We start from the raw sequence: 8,162 nt of genomic DNA, 5'->3' as shown, positions 1-8,162 counted from the left end.
TCAGGTGGGATAGACTCAAAGTCATATTTTGGTTCCCTTGGATTTGGTTTAATTTTCCTCAGCTTCAGCTTGAATTTGCATATGAGTAGTTGGTGTTGTGTTCCACAGTCAGCTCCTGGCCTAGTTTTCACAGCTGGTATTGAGCTTCTCCAGTGGTTCTTTCCACAGATGTAATCTATCTGATTCCTATGCATACCATAGTAACCATATAAACAACATATTTGAACTCTGCCCTATCCTGTACCATCATCATGATCTCAGAATTGCTCAAACCCTCAGTAACAATTTATCTTAATTAGTATCATCCTCTCATTCCTTGACTCTCCAACTTTTCCATCATATGTATTTCCAAGAACATGCCCAAAGTATGTAAAATAAAATTTAACCATCCTTAACTGTAAAGAATACCCTTGTCACATTTCTACAAAGACAGACTTGTTTTTTTCTTTTGATAATTCATGGGATTCAGGACGTGGCTTCAACTCTATAATTTAAATACATCAATTATCCTTCCGTTTTTATAATTCATTGCTCATCAGTCAGAAACATGTGAAGCAATGAAAAAGATCGTGGCTTGGGTCAGGCACATGCTACTCTTTAAACTAATATCCTTGCTTTTTAGAACGTTGGTGAAGACCTTCACAGGGGATTTTCCAAATACAACACATTTTTTTATTTCTTATTTCTGTTCCCATGAACGTTGATTGTGGGTTCAAATAAAATTAAATCATCAACCTTTTCTCCAATCTTTCATTATGTTTCTTATTGTTACCATGGTAACGATTTTATTTTCTTTATTTTAAGATATAGTCTAAGGCTGTAATCTTTTATTTTATTTAGTAAGTACTTCAAGTCCTCTTCACTTTCTGACTGAATAGCTAATAATAATATTTAATATAGTTTCTTAATAACATTTTCTGAAATGACAAAATGTAAAATGAGGAAAAAACAGCTGCAAACATCCACTATCAATTAGATCATGGACTATATGTAGTGTGAATCCAGGAAAATTGGAAGCTGTCAAAAATAAAATGAATTTATTATCCTGGCACTAGCAAGCTGACTTGGGCCGATTTTCAACATTTTGAACCCAACAATCACATAATCTTCTTGGCCAGAAATGACAAATTGGATAGGAAAAGTGTGGATTTTTTGTCAAAAGAACACTTAAAGATCCATCCTTTATTACAATAATGTAAGTGATGCAATACACACACATACAAGGAAGTTCTCTTAATACAACTATTAAAAACACATGCACCAACTACAAAAGACATATATGAAGAAATTGAAAATTTATATTAACTTTTGCAGTCTAAAATTGATTGAACATACACTCAGAATGCATTAACAGTAATTAGTAACTGAAATGCAAAAATTAGAACCAAAGAAGAAGGACTGGTTGTTGCAACATATGTCCCTCGTGATAGAAATTAACTTGGAGATCATGTTACATATTTTTGTATAATAAATTATTTACTCATTGTAAGTACATGTTTAAAAGACATAAACAGCAACTTTACACATTGACTACACCTGATGGAATATACAGGGATCTGATTGACCACATCTGCAAAAAGAGAAGTTGAACACTTTAAATATTAGCAGTCAAAACCAGGTCAGAGACTGACATTAGGAAAGATCATCAACTACCCATATTCAAGTCAAGTTAAAGGAAAACAAAATAAATTTTTTAAAAATCCATGACAACCTAAAGGGTATCCAAACTATATGTACAAGCCATCTTAAGCACATAGCAAAAGACCAGATGTATTATGAGATGACATCAAGTACATAATCCTGGAAGAAGGCATAAGCTCATTACAAAGACATGGGAGAAAGAAAGAAAAGATTAATATGGATGGCAGGAGATACTCTGAAATTTGCATTGGAATGAAAATTCAAAACAAGGAGAAATAATGGTTATGTAAGACAGTTGACAGAAGGCTCAAAAGGACAGTTCAAGAAGACAAAGCAAAAAATTATAATGAAATGTGCAAGAAGCTGGAGTTGGAAAATTAAAAGGGAAGAACATACAAAGCATGTATCAAGCTGAAAGAACTAAAGAACTAATTCAATCATCAAGTTCCAACAATGAAGGATTGTATGATAAAAATCTTCAATAATACAGGAAGCATCAAAACAGGATGGAAAGAGTAAATAAATTCACTGTACAAAAAAAAAAAAAGATCAATACTGAAACATTCCAGGAAACAGTATATGATCAAGGGTCAATGGTAATGAAGGCATTGGGGAAAAAAAGACCACAAGAATAAGAGGAATATCAATTAAACTGTTTCAGGAAACAGATGCAATCCTGGAAATGCTCTGGCATGTCCTGGACATACCCCAAATGAGTATTGCCAGCAAATGCAGAAAAGAGCTGCCTGGCCAATTGGAAGATTTGCTCCCATTTGCCAAACAGATGTTTTAATAGAAAGAGGATATTTTCAACAGTATCATGAATGTCACACACAAGTAAAGTCTTGCTGAAGATTATTTAAAAATTACTTGGATAGTGCATCAACAAGAAGTTAATAGTAAATAAAGATGGATCCAGAAGAGATCATGACACCAGGGATATCACAGCTGATGTCTGGTATATTTTGAATGAAAGCAGAGAATATTAGTAAGAAGTTTGCTTGTGGTTAATTGATTATATAAAGACTGTGTAGCTCATAACAAATCATGGGGAAATATTGACAGCGATGAGATTCTATAATAGTCCATTGCATTCATGTAAAACTTATATTCAAAATAAGAAGTTGTTCAAACAGAACAAGAAAACACTGTATGGTTTAAAATCAGGAAAGGTTTTCCTCATGGTTGTATACTTTCTACATATGTATTTATCCTCTGATGCTGAGGAAATCTGTCAAGTACCTAGACCATAAGAAGAAGAATTTTGCATCAGGACTGGAGGAAGATTCATATTGTGTAATGCAGATGACGCAGCCTTACTTAAATAAAAGAAAGAAGATTTGAAATACTTAATGTAGAAGATCAAAGACAAAAGGGATTACACCTGAGCATCAAGAACACAAAAATGTGCAGCACCCAAACAGAAGGTATTCTCCTGCTACTCTACATACTAGCACCATCAAATATAATTACAAACTTTAGGAAATGTTGGTACAGGCAGGAGAGATTCTCATTAGGCTACTGGAGACCTGAGAGGACAGCTACATACAAAATCTGTGTCCTGCCAACCAAGTCCCTTCCCAGATAGAAAGAAAGCATATGGTGGTCCGTCAAGGATAATTACAAACTTTAGAAGAGGCAGGCAACACTCAGGTGAGATTCCAACAAGTCTGCACTGCAGTCCAGAGAGAAGTAGAAGGACTTAAGGAAAGGTAAGCCTTCTCATTGCACAAGACCAGAAAGGACTCTTAATATAGCAATTTGACTCCCCCATGGAGGGAATATTTTAAGTCTACAACTAAACCATAACATCATAAAAATAAAAACTGTAAACTGAGACAAAGTAGAAACAGCCTAACATAAGCCAAGAAAAACTCCACATAATGCAAAGAAAGCAACAGGAAGCTTCAAACATTGTGGGGAAAAAAAGACATTTTTTTTATTATTATGATTAATTTTCATGAAGATTTGCAGAGCTTTTGGCTTTTCATTCATTCATTGTTGCACTTTTCTCCCCACCCACTCACCCCCCACCCCCCCCCAGTTCGCTCCTCTCCTTGAAAAGCAAAAGAAAAACTCCTTCATTGATACACAATCCCCCACCCCCACCCCGCACATCTCTACTCCCACCCCAAGTATACTCCACTCTGCAACCCTCATTCCGGACTCTTATGATAATTATAATGCCCTTAAATATATTAATTTCAAACTATTCTCTCCCTGATTGGCTTTAATGCAGAAAACATAATTTATCCAGTTTTTCTCAGTCTTACCCCCACCCCAATGTCAGCCTCATTCTACAACAGTGGCACTATATATTTGTCCCTTTGTGACTGAGATACTTTACTCATCATAATGTCCTCCAGGGTCACCCATTTTGAATAATATTGCATGAGTTCCTTGTTTTTCAAAACAGCCTAGTATTCTGTTGTGTGAATATAAGACAGCTTCTCTATTCATTCCTTTGTTGATGGGCACTTAGATTGTTTCCAACTCCTTGCTATTGTGAACAAAGCCTCAATAAACATGGGTGTGCATATATATGCTTGGATGTCATTTATGGTCTCTTTAGGGTATATTCCCAGTAATAGAATTGCTGGGTCAAATGGTATCTCTATTTGCAACTTTTTGAGAAAACGCCATACCTCTTTCCACAGTGGTTGCACCATTTTACACTCCCACTAACAGTGAATAAGGGTTCCAGTCTCTCCACAACCTCGCCAGCATTTGTTGCTAGCTGTTCCGTTAAATTTTGCTATTCTTACTGTAGTGAGATGATATCTCATAGTTGTCTTGATTTGCATCTCTGTCAATATACATGTCCAATGCAATCCCAACACAAATATCAATCCCATTCTTCAATGAGATGGAAAAAGCAATCTCCAGCTTCATTTGGAATGGAAAGAAGCCCCGAATAAGCAAAGCACTCCTTAAAAACAGAAAAAAAGGTAGGAGGCATCTCATTCCCTGATTTCAAATCCTACTACACTGCCGTGGTAGTTAAGACAGCATGGTACTGGTACAATGACAGACACATAGATCAATGGAATAGAATTGAGAACCCGGAAATCAGTCCATCTATTTATGGTCAACTGATTTTTGACAAGGAGATGAAATCAGTTAGGTGGGGAAATAACAGCCTTTTTAACAAATGGTGTTAGCAAAACTGGAAAACTATCTGCAGAAAAATTAAACAAGATCCACGCCTCACTCCATATACAAAAACCAACTCAAGGTGGATCATGGACCTAGGACTAAAACCAAGGACTGTAAACTTCATTCAAGAAAAGCTTTGAAGAACTTTAGTAGTCCTAATCCACGACATAAAGATTCTTCCAAGTATCCTGAAAAATTTAGAACCAGGAGAAGATAAAGTAGATGAATGGGACTTTCTAAGAATCAAATCCCTATGCACATCCAAAAACTTCTCCAACAGGGTAAAAAGGGAAGCCACAGACTGGGAAAAAGTCTTTGGTAATGACATGTCAGATAAGGGACTTATATCTAAAATTTATAAAATACTTGAGAACCACAAGAAGATAAGGGTAAATAATCCAATTGTAAAATGGGCACAGGAAATGAACAGACACTTCACCAAAGAAGACATTCAGATGACCAACAAGCACATGAAGAAATGTTCAAAATCCCTAGCCCTGAGAAAGACTTTATTTCTTAACAAATCAAAGTGTATTGCATTCCCAATGAACACCACAGAGACAGTGAGGTAAAGAATTATATTTATCACTGGTCATATGAACAGCTATGGAATACAATACAAATGATGGAAGAAATAATGGAAGCCATAAATAAAATTAATACCCCAGAGACAGGTTACCAGAAAAGACATATTTATTCCCATTCCAAAAAGCAGTGACCAGACAGAATGTGGACTTTATGAAACAATATCATTAATATTAATTGCAAGCAAGATCCTGCTGCAAAACATACAAAAATGACTGGAACAGCACATCAACAGAGAACTTCCAGACATGCAGGCTGGATTTAGGATAAGCCATGGTACTAGGGACATTTTATGCAATATTAGACGGATCTTAGTTGAAAGCAGATAGTAGCAGAGGAATATCTACCTATGTTTCACTGACTATACAAAGACATGATAAAGACTGTGTAAATCATAAAAAAAACTATGGCTAACTTTGAGAAGAATGGAAATCCCAGAACACTTGATTGTATTTATACAAAACCAATAATTGGACTAGGAGGCAGTAGTGAGAACAGAGTAAGGAAATGTGTCATGGTTCAAAATTAAGAAAGGATTATACCAGGAATGTACACACTCTGGACTGCTAGAAGAACAAACAGGTTCATCCTGGAGAAGGTGAAACTAGGCTACTCCTGGGAGGCAATGATTTCGAAGCTCCATCTGACATATTTTGGGCGTGTTGCAAGGAGAGGCAAGCCCTTGGGGAGGGACATGATTCTTGAAAGGGTGGAAGGACAGTACAAGACAGTAAAGTCTATATGAAAATGACTCTGTTACTGGAATAATAAGGGCAGATGTGTCAGAGGTAATGAAATCGGCTCAGGATAGAGCAGGGTTCAGAGCTGTTGTACACCGGGTAGCTATGAGTCAGAGGTGTCTCAACAGTATATAACAACAGCAATGTGGATGAAAGGGCATATGATGGAAATAAAAAAAATGGAAGCCATAAATAAAGTGAATACTCCAGACACGAGAAGTCAGAAAAAATACATCAATATGAAAGATATAACAACAACACAAGAAATTTCAAAGAATGGAAAAGAGTATGAACTATATAGATAAGGAAGCCAACACAGTACTGGAAACAACTGAAATGAGTGGAAATGCAATCCAAAATGTCATGAACACAATGAAAGCTGTTTCCAAAATGCTACAGGGACAAAAAAAGCAGAACAGAAGAAATGGAACAGAGAATCGGTGAGCTTAAAGACAAAAACTTCAGTGAGAACACACTAGAAGAAAAAGTGAGGGAAAGATGGATGGAAAATGAATAAAATATTAGAATCAAGTGGGATAATATCAAAAGGAACAACATACATAGTATGGGAATTCCTGAACATTAATTATTAATTATTATTAATTAATAATTGTGGAAAAGGTACTAGAAAAAAAATCCCAGACATTAAGAAGAATAAGAAAGTCCACAATCAAGAAGCTCAAACCACTCCAAAAGAAAAGCACCATGGCACATCAGACTAGTAAAATTCCCCAAAATAAGGGTAGAATACTAAACGCATCATGAGAAACACCAAATAGTCAACTACAAAGGAAAAACAATTAGATTAAGTTCTGGTTTCTCAGCAGAAACCATCTGAACAAGAAGAATGGGATAGCATATACAGAAGACTGAAAGAACACAACTGCTAGTTGAGAATTTTGTACCCAGCAAAGTTATCAATCAAATATGAAAGAAAAATTGTCTTTTGCAGAAATTAGGAACTTAAAGACAATAAGAACAACTCAGAAAGTTGAACACAGAAACTCCATATGATCCAGCTAATCAAATACTAGGAATTACAAGGAAATTAGAATTGAGACGCCAAAGGAAACATGTACAACAGTGTTCATAGCAGTGTTATTCACCATTGCAAGATCATGAAAACAGCCCAAATGTTCAGCTACAAGTAAGTGGATTGAGAAATTTTGGTACATTCACACAATGGAATACTATGCAGCACTCAGGAGCAATGATTTAAAAAAATATATTTAATAACTTGGGAAAGACTGCAGAGGAGTTAACTAACTCGGTCTCATAAGGACAAATACTACATAAGACAATTATTAGAAAAATGGAAGACTTACTAGCAAAACATATATGGGGACCTAAGGGAGGAAGTGGTCGAAGCAGAGAGGTGTAGATGAGTAGAGAAAAAAAAAAACACAGGGTTGTACAGTTTGGTGGGTGGAGGAAGGGGTAGAAGGATCTTGTGCAGACTTAAAAAGATGGGCTAATGATGGGCAAGATCCAACAGTGATTGGTTTTATAAAACATAATGTATGAGAATAATTGTATGAAACATAATATTAATGAAGAATAATATGAAATACAATGTATGTGAACTTTGTGAACTAATAAATATAAAATATTTTTTTAAGAAAATGGAAAAAAATTCAAAGGGAAGTCCTTCACAAAGAGATATCAAGAGGAAAGTGGATGAACCATAGTAACCAAAATCAACAACAACAACAACAAAAAAACCACATCAGTAGATCCTGCCTCATTAATCCAAACATCAAAATATGTACTTTGGGGAACAAACTGCTGTGAGGCCTGACCACATGGGATCCTTAACTCAGGAAACAGGGAGGTCCTGGGCCCCTCAACGGAGGTGAGAAACCAGTTCCAGAAGGGAACCATAGGCTTCCTCAGTGTTTACTCAGGTATCTTGGGGAACAAACTGCTTTCAGTTCCTGGGCCTTGCAGGCCTCAGATCAAAAAGACAGCACAAATATATAGGGGCTTCTAAAAATATTGTTGTGGATCACCATGGACACTTGAGAGCCACATAAGCTGCAA

Source organism: Elephantulus edwardii, unplaced genomic scaffold, assembly GCF_000299155.1.
Source record: "Elephantulus edwardii isolate Elephantulus edwardi_28Jun2011 unplaced genomic scaffold, EleEdw1.0 scaffold00333, whole genome shotgun sequence".
Lineage (NCBI taxonomy): Eukaryota > Metazoa > Chordata > Mammalia > Macroscelidea > Macroscelididae > Elephantulus > Elephantulus edwardii.
Note: the sequence above shows the minus strand (reverse complement) of the source record.